Source organism: Falco cherrug, chromosome 4 (genome assembly GCF_023634085.1).
Source record: "Falco cherrug isolate bFalChe1 chromosome 4, bFalChe1.pri, whole genome shotgun sequence".
NCBI lineage: Eukaryota > Metazoa > Chordata > Aves > Falconiformes > Falconidae > Falco > Falco cherrug.
Window position 1 is genome coordinate 72,287,926 of NC_073700.1, and position 12,438 is coordinate 72,300,363.

Genomic DNA, 12,438 nt, shown 5'->3' on the forward strand with positions numbered 1-12,438 from the left:
TACAAGACCTCAGTCCATAAATGTAAGAAAAAGAGGTAAGAATGCCTGCAGAATCACATGGTAATCTTTTACTATGCCATTAATTTCCTAAATGTAAATAATTTAATCTCAGACTTTAATCTTATGTAGTAATCAATTTTCTCACACTGGACTGCCCAAGATAGGCATTACGATGTACTGAAGTGTCTGTATTAGCAGAAACTGCTGGTTTCCCACTTATGTCAACTTATGAAAGCTGTGGAAAACAGTTTCCTTCATATACTGGCCTCAGTATGGTACCATATTAAAAAGTTTGATTGCTATGTGTAAAACACTTTTTGCAAAACCGTAAATAATCCGAATAATGCTATGGTATCCTCCTCCCAACCCTACGAGTTCTGGAAAGGTGATTTTCCTGAAAAAAATCATCTTGTCTTCTGGTAACTCATGCTCCCAGCTCCTCAGCACCCTGTCTGACTGGCCATAGTAGTTTCCAGGGCAAACATCTCCAAGATGGATGGCCTGTGTCCACTTTCACAAGTGATGTAGAAACCATCTTCATTTCTAAATGAACCAAAATTAAATCTTACAATAGCAAAATCATTCTTGAAATGGAGTCACATTTTCCTGCTCAAATCTTGATACAGGCTGACTTCACAGAGAAATTGCAGAAGTAATTATATAGGTTTCCCTTTAAAGGTTGTGCATGGTCCATGAACCAAAACCAGATTAGATTATATATCCCATTCAAAGTAAGCATTAGAAGATAACCAACAGAAACTTAAATGCCAACAAGAGGTACCCAAAACTTATTTATTATAGAGTTTCTTGACATTACACTATGAGCATTTTATCTGTTGCAGTGGCACAAACACTACTCTTCCTTCAAAACACAGCCTATCTGATCTGGCTAGAGGGAGGTTTCTATGGTGAATGGTCTCTTTCAAGGGGTGTGAAGTGATTGATTTTTGTTACCTTAGAATAGCAACTCAATAAATTTGGTACCATCATAAGATTGCAAAATTTCAAGAGAAAGCAAAGCATCTCTTTGGAGCTAGTCTCCATTTAGCTCAAAGTCTTTTGGTTCCAAATCAAAAGGTGACTACTATGATCATTTTATAAATGAAGTAACATCTTAAATGGCTATCAGAAAATCTATATAGTACATTCTCTATTGGAGAAGGCTGACACTGTTTTGGGTCTGTTAAACATCACCTCCACTCAGCTCAAAATTTGGCTGAGTACATGCCAATCGGTGTTTTAGAGCAGAGAGCACTGCAAGGTGTGCATGGCATGCTGGTATGGAAAGCACCGGCGTGTGCCTTCCTGCTTGTCGATAAAAGCGCTGTGGCCCAGCTGCTGTCTGAATGAGGACCACAGTTTTGAAGACAAAACCTCTGATGTTTCCTGGCACATTCACGATTATGTTATCTGCAAATTTGTTGCATAGATATATTATTGGAATGACTGATTACCATTGTCTCAGTGATTTAGTAGAAGATAGTCAGTAGTCTATGCCTAATTTAAGTCCAAATGATGACTAAGAATAAACATATCAGAGATAATTTGTCATACTGTTCTGATGAGTTTGGACTGCTTTCCTGCAATTTCAAGCGAGGCTCCACACTTCAGTCAGTGTAACAGTGTAACAGTATCAGTTAATGTATCATTTTAAGCCCATTCCAGACTGCTAAACCCCCTTGTTTAAGACAATTTATAGCCAGCAAAATCTGCCTTTTTACCAGTGTATCGTAATTTTGTCTGGGGAAGCAGTATTTGCTGCACTGCTGGAAGCACTCTTCTGCCAGTAAAGAATACAGATCTGTGAACTGCATTTCCTGCTACACTTTTTGAAACAACCCTCTGCCAGGGCAGTGCCTGAGGGTATCTTCTACTGTGAAATGCACCCAGGGCAATAATTGCAGGTAACTATGGTCCTATGAACCAATAGTTTCCACCTGAGTCTGAACACAGATATAATTTCCATCATTTCAAAAGTATTTCAGTATTTATTTTTCTTAACTTGGGTAAAGGAGAAAAGTTCAAGGAACTACACTGCATGATTGATGAAGTAATGTGTTGTGCCTCTACCCTTCCAGACAAAACAGATGGACAAAATGCACGCAGATTGCCAAAGAGGTCCTGATCTCCTGTCCCTTAGTGTACTTCTTCAGCTTCTGGAAAACCCTGTATTTTGCTTGGAATCCTCCCTGCATTCTAACTTTTCACTACACAAAAAGTTGTTGCAATTAAATAATAGCAGCTTCTCTTTTTGGCTGACAAAGGCTTTATCTACTGCTGCAGCTCTGGTTTTCATCTTTCTTTAGCGACATCTCTCAAATAACACATTCTATACCCGTAAAGATTCTTTTCCAACAAGACACTCTGCACAAATTTTCTCTCAAGACTTTTGACCAAAATAAGCAAAGAACCCAAAATACCATGTGAGGATAGTAACACAAATGTCACTGTAAGTTAAAAAAGGGAGCTGAGAACAATGACAGTGTGGTATCTTCAAAGCAGCACAGTAATAGATTAGCAATCTTCCCACCTCCATGAATATAATCTATTTATAATAATATCCCTTCTGATGTACTGTAGAGGCGTAACAGTGAGGCTGTAACAATTAACTTCAATAAATTATATTTGCTAATCATAATGAGAGGCATACATGTAATTAGATCTACTGTGACAATCATCATGAAATGCTGGCAGCCCAGCTACAACACTAAAAACCAGAAGCAAGCTATCAACTTTTAAAGTGACCCTTATAATCTATTTCATATGGCCTCCTTAGTAATCAGAAAGGGAACATTTTAAATGACAGGAGCACTCAACTGTCTATTCCATACAATTGGGGGTCAACTCTAAGAAACAAGAAGTACACAGCCAACTTCAAATATTGCTCATTTAAACTTGCTCCCATGTATTAATTCCAAATACCCCTACTGTACCCTGAAATAAGTAAAAATTCAGTACAATGAGAGCACAAGTAAATGGCTTATCCTATTACGGGGGCAAACAAATATTCTCTACACCTGTTGGACCTTACAAATTCATTTCAAGCAACAGTCTTCAACAGTTCATTAAAACAATCTCACCTAAAGTAAAGGCAAAGACACAGCAATACTGCATTGCATGTATGTCAATTAGCTACTAACAAGATGAGCTGTGGTGGAATTTAGGCTTACTTACACAGTGCCATGTTAAAAGAACATTCTCTACTGTACACAGCTGGAGAAACACAACCCTCCTTCAAACCTGGGCAGAAAGCATCCACAGCAGCCAGGAGTCACTGGGACACCCAGCTTGACAGACCCTGATGAGACAGCAGTTTTGTGATGCAATGCAAAATGGCCATGCCTCTGGCTTGCAAAGGCCAAATCAGAACGACAAAATATTACTTATATGCAGCAAGGAGGTTTTGATCTTCAGCAGGAACAGTGAAGTTCATGTACTGTCAACTTAATACAGTATAACGTTAATATTCTATTCAATTTGACCTTGTCTACTTGTCCATGGTATTGGTGGCACTGATTTGTTCACAGAAGCAGACTTGTTTCTTGTTATTACTTGGACTGCAACGGCCACAGTGACAAAGCATTCTATTTTTTCTAAACAAAGCTCCTGATATTACAGACATATAGCACGAAAAGAACACATCTATGTCAATGCATGCCATAGAAAAATGCTTAGCAACACTTTGTACAAACGGCTTTCAAATGATTTTATAAAATAAGGAGAACAGAAATCAGTAACCGTGATCTTTCTTATGCTAATTCTTTTAAATAAGCACACTTACTTAAAGATAACTAATCACTGAATTCCATGAACATAACTAAAGAAACGAGAAGTTTAAAGCAGCATCAGGAATCCCAAAACAAAGGCAAAGGAAACAGGTGCACTATATATCCCCAGTGCCTTTAAAGCACATAGAAAGTATTGCACCAAAAAACAGCTAAGAAATGGATAAAAGTCCTGTCTGAAACCCAAGAAAACGAAAAAAGGAAAACAAAAAAGAAGTGATGACTATTGAGTTGTGCCCACACACCTCTTGATTAAGAAGTAAATCATGAGCCTGACTGACAGAATTCAGATTTTAGATTTTCACTTGTGAGCATATGTGCGCATACACACGCTCACATTGTCGGCAAAATCACCCGTGTCTACATTGGGTATTGCACTAACCGGAATGCAGGTACTTGGCCAGGCTATCCCAGACTACATCAGATGCCTGCGCTCGCTGTATACAAAGTGGAGAGACAAAGATGCTATCACGGGTGATCCAGAAAGCTACATGGTGTGTGAGCAGTCTGGAGCAAGCCAATACGAAATGCCACACCTATGTAAGTGCTTGGCCTCCTTCTCACCTTCCCCTTTCCTTCCCTCGAGCACCAAGGTTGCTCTGGGTAGGTAGGGAGCTAGCAGCAGGGTCATGCTAGATGGTGGACTGCACACTCCATCCCTTCCCCAGCCAGGGAAGTTCAGCCCTGTGGTTTCACCCCACACTGGTGGCAATGCCGGGCAGCAGAAGCCTGTGTGCCTCTCCTCCAGCGTACCCAGCTAAGAAGGAAAAGGGCTTGGAGGGGAATATGAGCAAGTAAGAAGTAATACATGCTCCAAGCTTAGTCCTTAAGCAACCGGCCAGAAGACACCTTACGCAACACCTGGCTTACAGGTGTTTCAATCAAATTTCTAACATAAATGTAGTTTTGTGAATATACTTACATCTCCACGGTCTCAACCAAATCCTTAGCCACTAGCTTGTTACATAAAAAGGGGAGGGTGGGAGTGGGAGGATAACAGTATTTTCCAGGGAAAGTGGCTGCATGTGTTACTCATGCCTAACAGATGGGGCTCCTGTGAGGGATAAGGCAGAAAGGAAGGGGGCATGCCTGCTGCTCTGCCTGGTGCTCCGTCTGGGCTCTGCTGAAGGGGAGCTGTGGGGTGAGGTGCTGCAGGAAAACAGGGTTTTCCTCCTCCTGCCTGCTGAGGCTCTATTTAGACAGAATTCAGATGGCCTTGAATGCACACACTCATCCAAGTGGTATTGACAGATACAATGGGATGTTTGGAAACCTCAGCATAACCAAGATCTATTTATAATGGGACTAACATCTCCTGAAATGCAATACTGTAATTATATGACAACATAAAACAGACAGTGGTGTTTAAAAATACTAAATAGCACATGAAAATGTCTACTTCCTCCTCTATTTCACTGGGCTAGCAAAACAATAGCATTCATGAAATGACGCTTCTTATGCCAGGTTTAAACTGAAAATAAATTTTAATGGTCTATGAATGGAGAAGCTGGAAATCAGCAGACTGCAGCACAAACACGAGTATATGAGCACAGCACAGGGGACAGCTGCACTGAGACAACTTCTCCAGGCAGAACCGCAGCCGCTCCAGAAGGTGCCATGCAGCATAGTGCTGCTCCCATCATTAAGCTCCCCTACACTCTGTTATCGACTAATTGGGATAGTAACTCTGGGCAAAGAAGCAGTCTAATGTTTACTTTGCTCAGGGGACCAAGCAAGTGTCTCTGCATAGTTCAGAACTGTTATTATCATGTCAGGCTGGCACTACCTTGGATATTTCTGCACCATGCCTCATTACTCAGTGCAGTGCTTTTACAGCTCTGGTCCATACATAGACACTAAGTGCTCCCTAGGTCTGTTGTTTTATTCAGAACAAACAGAAATAAAAATGCTCAGACTTTCTCACTGATAGGATGCGGAACCACTCAATTGCTGGCTATTCAACCCCTCCTGCTGATGGTGTGCCACTTGCAAAACATTTGCGCATTCACTGAGTGGGAGAGACACTGACTCTGTAGCCTGATGCTTAGAGTGGGAGGTGAAACACATGGATTCCAGTTCTTTCTCCAGGGAAAGTTTAACTATTATGCAAAGTGCGTAAGACTCAGGCAGGACCGACTGACAACCATCATAAAGGTGATCATAGCCCTGTCATGGCAATTGAAATTGTAAGTTCACACCTCTGTTAGTAGACAACAGACATGAACCCAAACTTCTTTGCATTGTGGTTAAACAAATGCTTAGTCTTGGAAAAAATGAGGACACAGACAGTAACTTTTTATCAGTTCCGTGAGCCTAGGAGAAAAAACCCACACTGGATCAATTCAACCTACAGGTGTGAATAGTTTTAAGGGAAGAAAATCATATTCTTGAGCAAACAGCTGATTTCTGGAAAGTATTTCCCTCACCTGTCCAGGCAGCTTAGTTACAATACAGATATGCGTAACCTTAAAAATTACTCTAATGCACTGCTATATTGCTTTGCCTCTAGCACATGGTTTGTTTCAATATATCATCAATCATACGTATTTCAGTGCTGTACCATGAGAATAAATAGTGACATGTACCTGAGGACTCTCTCTTAATTTACAGAAAACAAGAATTATTGCACCCCCCACTCCCCACCTTTGGAAACACTTTGGAAACAGGGAATTTCAATACTGTATCCAAAAATTATTTGTAAGTTAGAATACTGGGAAAGTTAGTACCAAACTTCTAATGCAGAACTACCTGGAGAACTTATTAGAGAGACTCTGGCTTTAGATGTTAAAAAAATCAAGGCTGGCCCAGCAGCATAAAAGAGCATTTTAAGGCATGTGAGAGTGATATATTTTAATGGGTTCAGGATCTTTATGCCACTCTCCCCATCTGTGTGCACTAAGATGTGTAGCCACATCCTTAGGATAACCCAGAAGTTCTTGGCTGCTGTATTACAGCATTCTGGCTCAAGGCAGCTTCACATGTACCAGATTCCTTTATCATATCTGAGGATTTAATGCCTGCAAGTGAGAGTTCTGGACATTTGTCCCAGCTATCTTGACGATAAAACTATAAAGAGACAAACAGGATTTTCCATAACACACTGAACACCTTCTGTCTTCTCTGTGAACTGTATTAGATCCTTAAGACTCTGGAATGGAAACACAATCTTGGTTAAATTCCAATTTTGCATTCCTGTTCCACAGTCTCTGTAAGTAGGGGAGCATTTTTCTGAGGTATAGCTAGCACTCTTTTATGTTTATTTTTGATTTATAGTTGGGAAAGCATTTACTTGAACCTTATCATATAAAACAACTGCAATTAAATTACCAAACATGGTGAATACATAACATTATATATATACATATATAAATATATATATATATAGTGTATATATCTGTAAACATAAAATACATTGTTACCATAGCTGCAAGTATTCGACTGGCTTTTCACACAGGTATCAAGAAAATAAAAATATAAGGCTGAAATTTGCACTGATAATTCACTACTATTTTTTCAGGCATGTATGTTTCATTCAGAAGACAAAACTCTGGGATACCAACATTATGATGTGAATAGGAGCTCTATACAATTTCTAGAAACAACATTCCAAAGGTAGGCACTCAGCTGCCCATTGGGTGTACGTAATGCCTGACAGGTTACTGCATATGCACACAGAAAGCACATAAACAGATTCCAAACCATCTGACTGCAATAATTTTACCATATACATGATGACATATTTTACACCAACATTCACACATCTCTGTTAAGAATATGCACATTAGGTGCACACACCTTAGGTTTTCCACTGTAAATTTCTAATCTTTAGCGTTTACTTGTCAATCTCAACTTTATTTTTAGAATTGAAAATAAATAAGGAAAAGCAGCAAGATTTTCTGAAAGAAATACTTAGCAACACAGTACAGGATTGGCTTTTGTCTACCAGTGAGCCACCAAGAAACACACAGTGGTTCTGTGAGGTACAATAAAGCACTGAACACAAAACAGCAGGAAAAGTAATTTGCAAGCTTGTATACATACCCAAAACATCTGGAAGGGGAGAGCATTAATGAAGCAGAGAATGGAAAAAGCCAAGACAATCAGGTTCTTGCACAAAGCATACAGCATGAGGTAACGTTATAACAAGCGTAACACACAGAAACAAGAAAAAGTTTTGGGTACTTTTGATGAAGAAATGCAGCAAAAGCACAAAGCTGGTTCAGCAGTCTCTGCAAATGGCATGTGTACATGGCATGTATAGAAATGTAACTAAGCCAATTGGGACTGACTTTCAGGTGAATGAGATTTAACCATGTACTGTACCTTCTCGGAGAGAAAACTTTTCAAAATTATGGATTTCTTCTAGCCTTTTAAAGAAATGAATCAATTGCCCTTTCCTTAAATTTAGTTCTTTTTAGTCCATTTCACATACCAAACATAAAACAGTATTGACAAGCAAACATTTATTTTTATCCATAAAACAAACTTTCATATAGGAAAGGAAGAAGACTGTACTGTCCTCCTAAATCTTGATGAGCTAGACACTCTTTTTGTAAAATTATTGGATACGTTAATTTTACACTAGAATATTCAGTGGTGGCATTGGTTTCCAATGAGTCAAATACCAAGACTATTTTTAACTGATGCTTTTGCAAAAGCGAACTTTCAGTCGATAGGTGTTTGCAGCATTAATAGCATTACATTAAGTCCATTGAGACTTCCCTATAATCCTGTAAATCCAGTTCGTCATGGCAATTCCTATTCCCGATTATCGCATTGTTTGTCTGTGCCTCCTTGAAGTTAATTCTGGATTATCTATTAAATCAGTTCCAAACAATGGTACTCACTCCACTGTTTACTGTGCTATGCACAATTATGAATAATAGGCACGATACTGCAAACCCGTATGTGGTAATAAGGTAAGATCTGTTCTCAAAAAAGAGGTTCATTTATTTCCCAGAAAAAAAGTATTTGGTATCAGTATATCAAGGACATTACCTTTGTACTATATTAAGTCATTGAAAGAACATTGATTAAAATAATATTTACAATAAAACCAACAATAAATTTTCAAAAGTCTAAGAAATAGCCTTCTCAGCTGCAGTTACAACCGTTGCTCACAAACGTGAGCATAACTGGGGGATAAATCAGTAGCTTGACTGTCCAGCTGCATGAGGTACCACCACGCAAAGGTGGGTGAGCAAAGGAATAGCTTCCCATCGAACCTGGAAGCAGCGAGGGATTTGGATTAACAAAGCAGTTCTGGGGAGCTGCATTTGCTATAATAAAAACCCATTTTTGTAGAATACCAGATGTAGAAATAAACACAAGTCTCAGTCCACATGCCACTGACTGTCCAAGGAGGAGAGAGACAGATGGGAACTCATCTCCCCCATATCCTACAGCCATGCAGCCAGGAGACCCATTCAGACCAGACCAGACCAAACCAACCCAAATCAAACCAAACCCTGTTCTGCATTAAAGATCAAATGTGATTGCAATAAATACTATTTTTAAATACCTAGATCAGAACTAAGTTATTGTAGATTGTGTGTGTGGGACACATACAAATTTAGTGTTTGATAGAATTATTTTTTTCTTTTTGCAATCATTTGGAGAAAAGGCCCTATTCCTATTTTATACAAGGGAAAATGTAAGTAGAGAAAGAACTCACTTTCCATGACTCCTCAGACGACCTGCAGCAAGTTACTAAAGAAGAACTAATGTAACCTGAGTCCCGACAATGATTTATCTATGACTGATACTTGTATTGGGAGAGCATATTATTTGGCTGCAAAGCTAATACTAATAGAGTGGGAAATGCCACGATAGCTCTCTTAAATCAAATTCTGTGGTTTGTATTGTAAGACAGCATGCTCAGGAACATATAATAAAGTTGTTTCTGTAGAGCTGCCGTCTCAATCAGTATGCAACTCTGTATGTTGTCAACTGATAAGTACCTATTGAACCATTTACTTTCTCTTCATTGTCAAATACGTGTTTCACGTCTCATTCAAAGCATATTGTTCTAATCTTCCTCTGAAAACAGAACAGAATGAATAAATTATTTGTTGGTAATTTTATGGAACTTTCTGTGGTGGCATTTCACTGATGTAATAAAGAGCTGGAATTACTTGTATTTTCCAGATAGAAAACCGAATCACAAAAAATAATCACAAGTTACCACTACTTTTTTGGGGGTTCATTTTCCGAATGTAGTGTCTGATACTTCAGAGTAATTACCATAGTAATTAGCATAATAATTATCATTGTAAATTGCATTCCTCAGGGGTTGTTATTAAGACCAACGCTGTTTAACATCTTTGTTGGCAACATGGATGGCAGGATTGGCTGTAGCCTCCGACTTTGCTGCTGACACCAGGCTGTGTGGTGCAGTCGACATGCTGGAGGGAAGGGATGCCACCCACAGGGACCCTGACAAGGCTTGAGAGGTGGGCCCAAGCGAACCTCATGAAGTTCAACAAGGCCAAGTGTAAGGTCCTGTATGTGGGATGGGGCAATCCCAAGCACAAATACAGGCTGGGCAGAGACTGAGAGAAGCCCTGAGGAGAAGGACTTGGGGGTGTTGGTGGATGAGAAGCTCAACATGACCCAACAATGTGCACTGGCAGCCCAAAAAGCCAACCGTATTCTGGAATGGCATCAAAAGAAGCATTACCAGCAGGCTGAGGGAGGCAATTCTCTCCCTCTGGGCCCCCCCACGTAAAGAGGCCATGGACCTGTTGGAGTGGGTCCAGAGGAGGGCCACAAAGATGATCAGAGGGCTGGAGCACCTCTCATGAAAGAGGCTGAAAGAGTTGGGGTTGTTCAGCCTGAAGAGAAGGCTCTGGGGAGACCTTACAGCAGCTTTCCAGTACCTAAAAGCAGCCTACAAGACAGCTGGAGAGGGACTTTTTGCAAGGCTATCGATGTAGCGATAGGACGGGGGCAATGGCTTTGAGCTGGAAGAGGGTAGGTTTATGTTGGATATTAGGAAGAAATTCTTCACTATGAGAGTGGTGAGGCACTGGCACAGGTTGCCCAGAGAAGCTGTGGATGCCCCATCCCTGGAAGTGTTCAAGGCCAGGCTGGATGGGGCTTTGAGCAACCTGGTCTGGTGGAAGGTGCCCCTGCCCATGGCAGGGGGGTTGGAACTAGGTGATCTTTAAGGTCCCTTCCAACCCAAACCATGCTATGATTCCACCAAATTACAATCAGACTAGAAAAATGGAAGCCATCCTACAGGAAATCCTGGTTTCTGCAGATTTTTTCTTCCAAAACAGAACATAACCTTGAAGCTTCTTTTACAAGTCAGTATTAAGACTCAGGAAACTCCTGATGCTGCTCTGTACTGTCAGTACATGATATCAGTACTGATCTGAGAGAAGGGAAAAACTCTTTGAGCTATGCTGGGAATGAAAAGAATAGCTCCCCAGTTAAATGCCTGTGAAGAGGAGAGCCTAAAATAAGAGGATTTCTGTTGAATGAGGAGCCCTAAGGCTGATATTTCACAAGGTACCCAACAGTAGCTCCAGTAGTCCATAAAGTACTGCCAGGTTTCCATCTGCATTTTCCAAATCAGTGCATCATCATGCAACATGCTGATTTTGATGACATACATTATTGTTTGACAGGTTCAAAGTCTGAATCTCAGTTTTAGCCACAATACTCAATACTTCCAAAAATCATACTTGAGACAGGCAGAAAACACTGGGGAAAAAATAGCCTTCTTTATAAAGCCTGTAAACAACTAGTCAGAGAGTATACAGGAATTTTGTATCAGAAGCAGCAAAAGCCACTTTTTACTTTTGAAGAGCCACTGAGTTCTTCAATTAATTCAGTAAAAAAAAAAAAAAAAGAGTCTCTCTTTCCATCCCTCAGCAGTGCACCTCACCTGTGACTTGGTGAGCCAGGACTGCTGGTGGCAGGGAGGGAGGCAGTGCAGAGGGGCTGGGCAGGAAGGGGAACAAGGGGATGCTCCTTCCCTCGGTGCCTCCATCCTCCACTGGCACCGGCCCAGGCTCCAGGCATGGGCAGTCACCACGTTACAGGCATGGCACGCTCTGCACTCCCTTGGTGAGCTTTACTGGGTGTCATCTCCAGCATCAAGCCCTCACTGGTGCAAAGGGGCTACTTGTTGGCCCTGAGTGAGGTGTGCAGGCTGCTGTGATTCAGAAGAGAAGCTCATGGCACATCATGCTGCAGTGCTGTAGCTTACAGACTATAGGGCTGTAGGTAGCAGACCCCCCTCCCGCACTGGGGCTATCCCTTTATTCAACAGAGAATCAACATCTGCTGAACCAACAGTGATCAACCAGTGCTCAGCATGCTTAAGACTGAAATTCAGATCCCTGTTCCAAACCAGATACAGCAGGAGCTTGACTCTGTGTGCCCTACATCCCAAATGTGTGGGTTTTATTTTACTTTATTATTATTTTAATAATTATATATAAATAAAATAATAATTACAATTATTACCAAATGTGGTTTTAATTACTGGGGTATGAGCTCCTTGGAGGAGCCTGGAAGATGGATGATGAAGGAGTTTCCTCATTATGATAATGAATTCAGTCTTGGATCAGAAATCTTTTCTGTTGAAACTGACTAATTTACTGCCACAAAAAGTTTTGGTCAAACCACTATTTCCTGTCCT

General features: G+C 40.5%; 1 protein-coding gene across 11 annotated transcripts in view; it reads right to left on the reverse strand.

Moving 5' to 3' along the window:
• The window catches only part of CACNB2 (calcium voltage-gated channel auxiliary subunit beta 2), a 255,148-nt gene that overhangs the window by 8,356 nt on the left and 234,354 nt on the right, over positions 1 to 12,438 (reverse strand). The gene's annotated exons all lie outside the window — the stretch shown is intronic.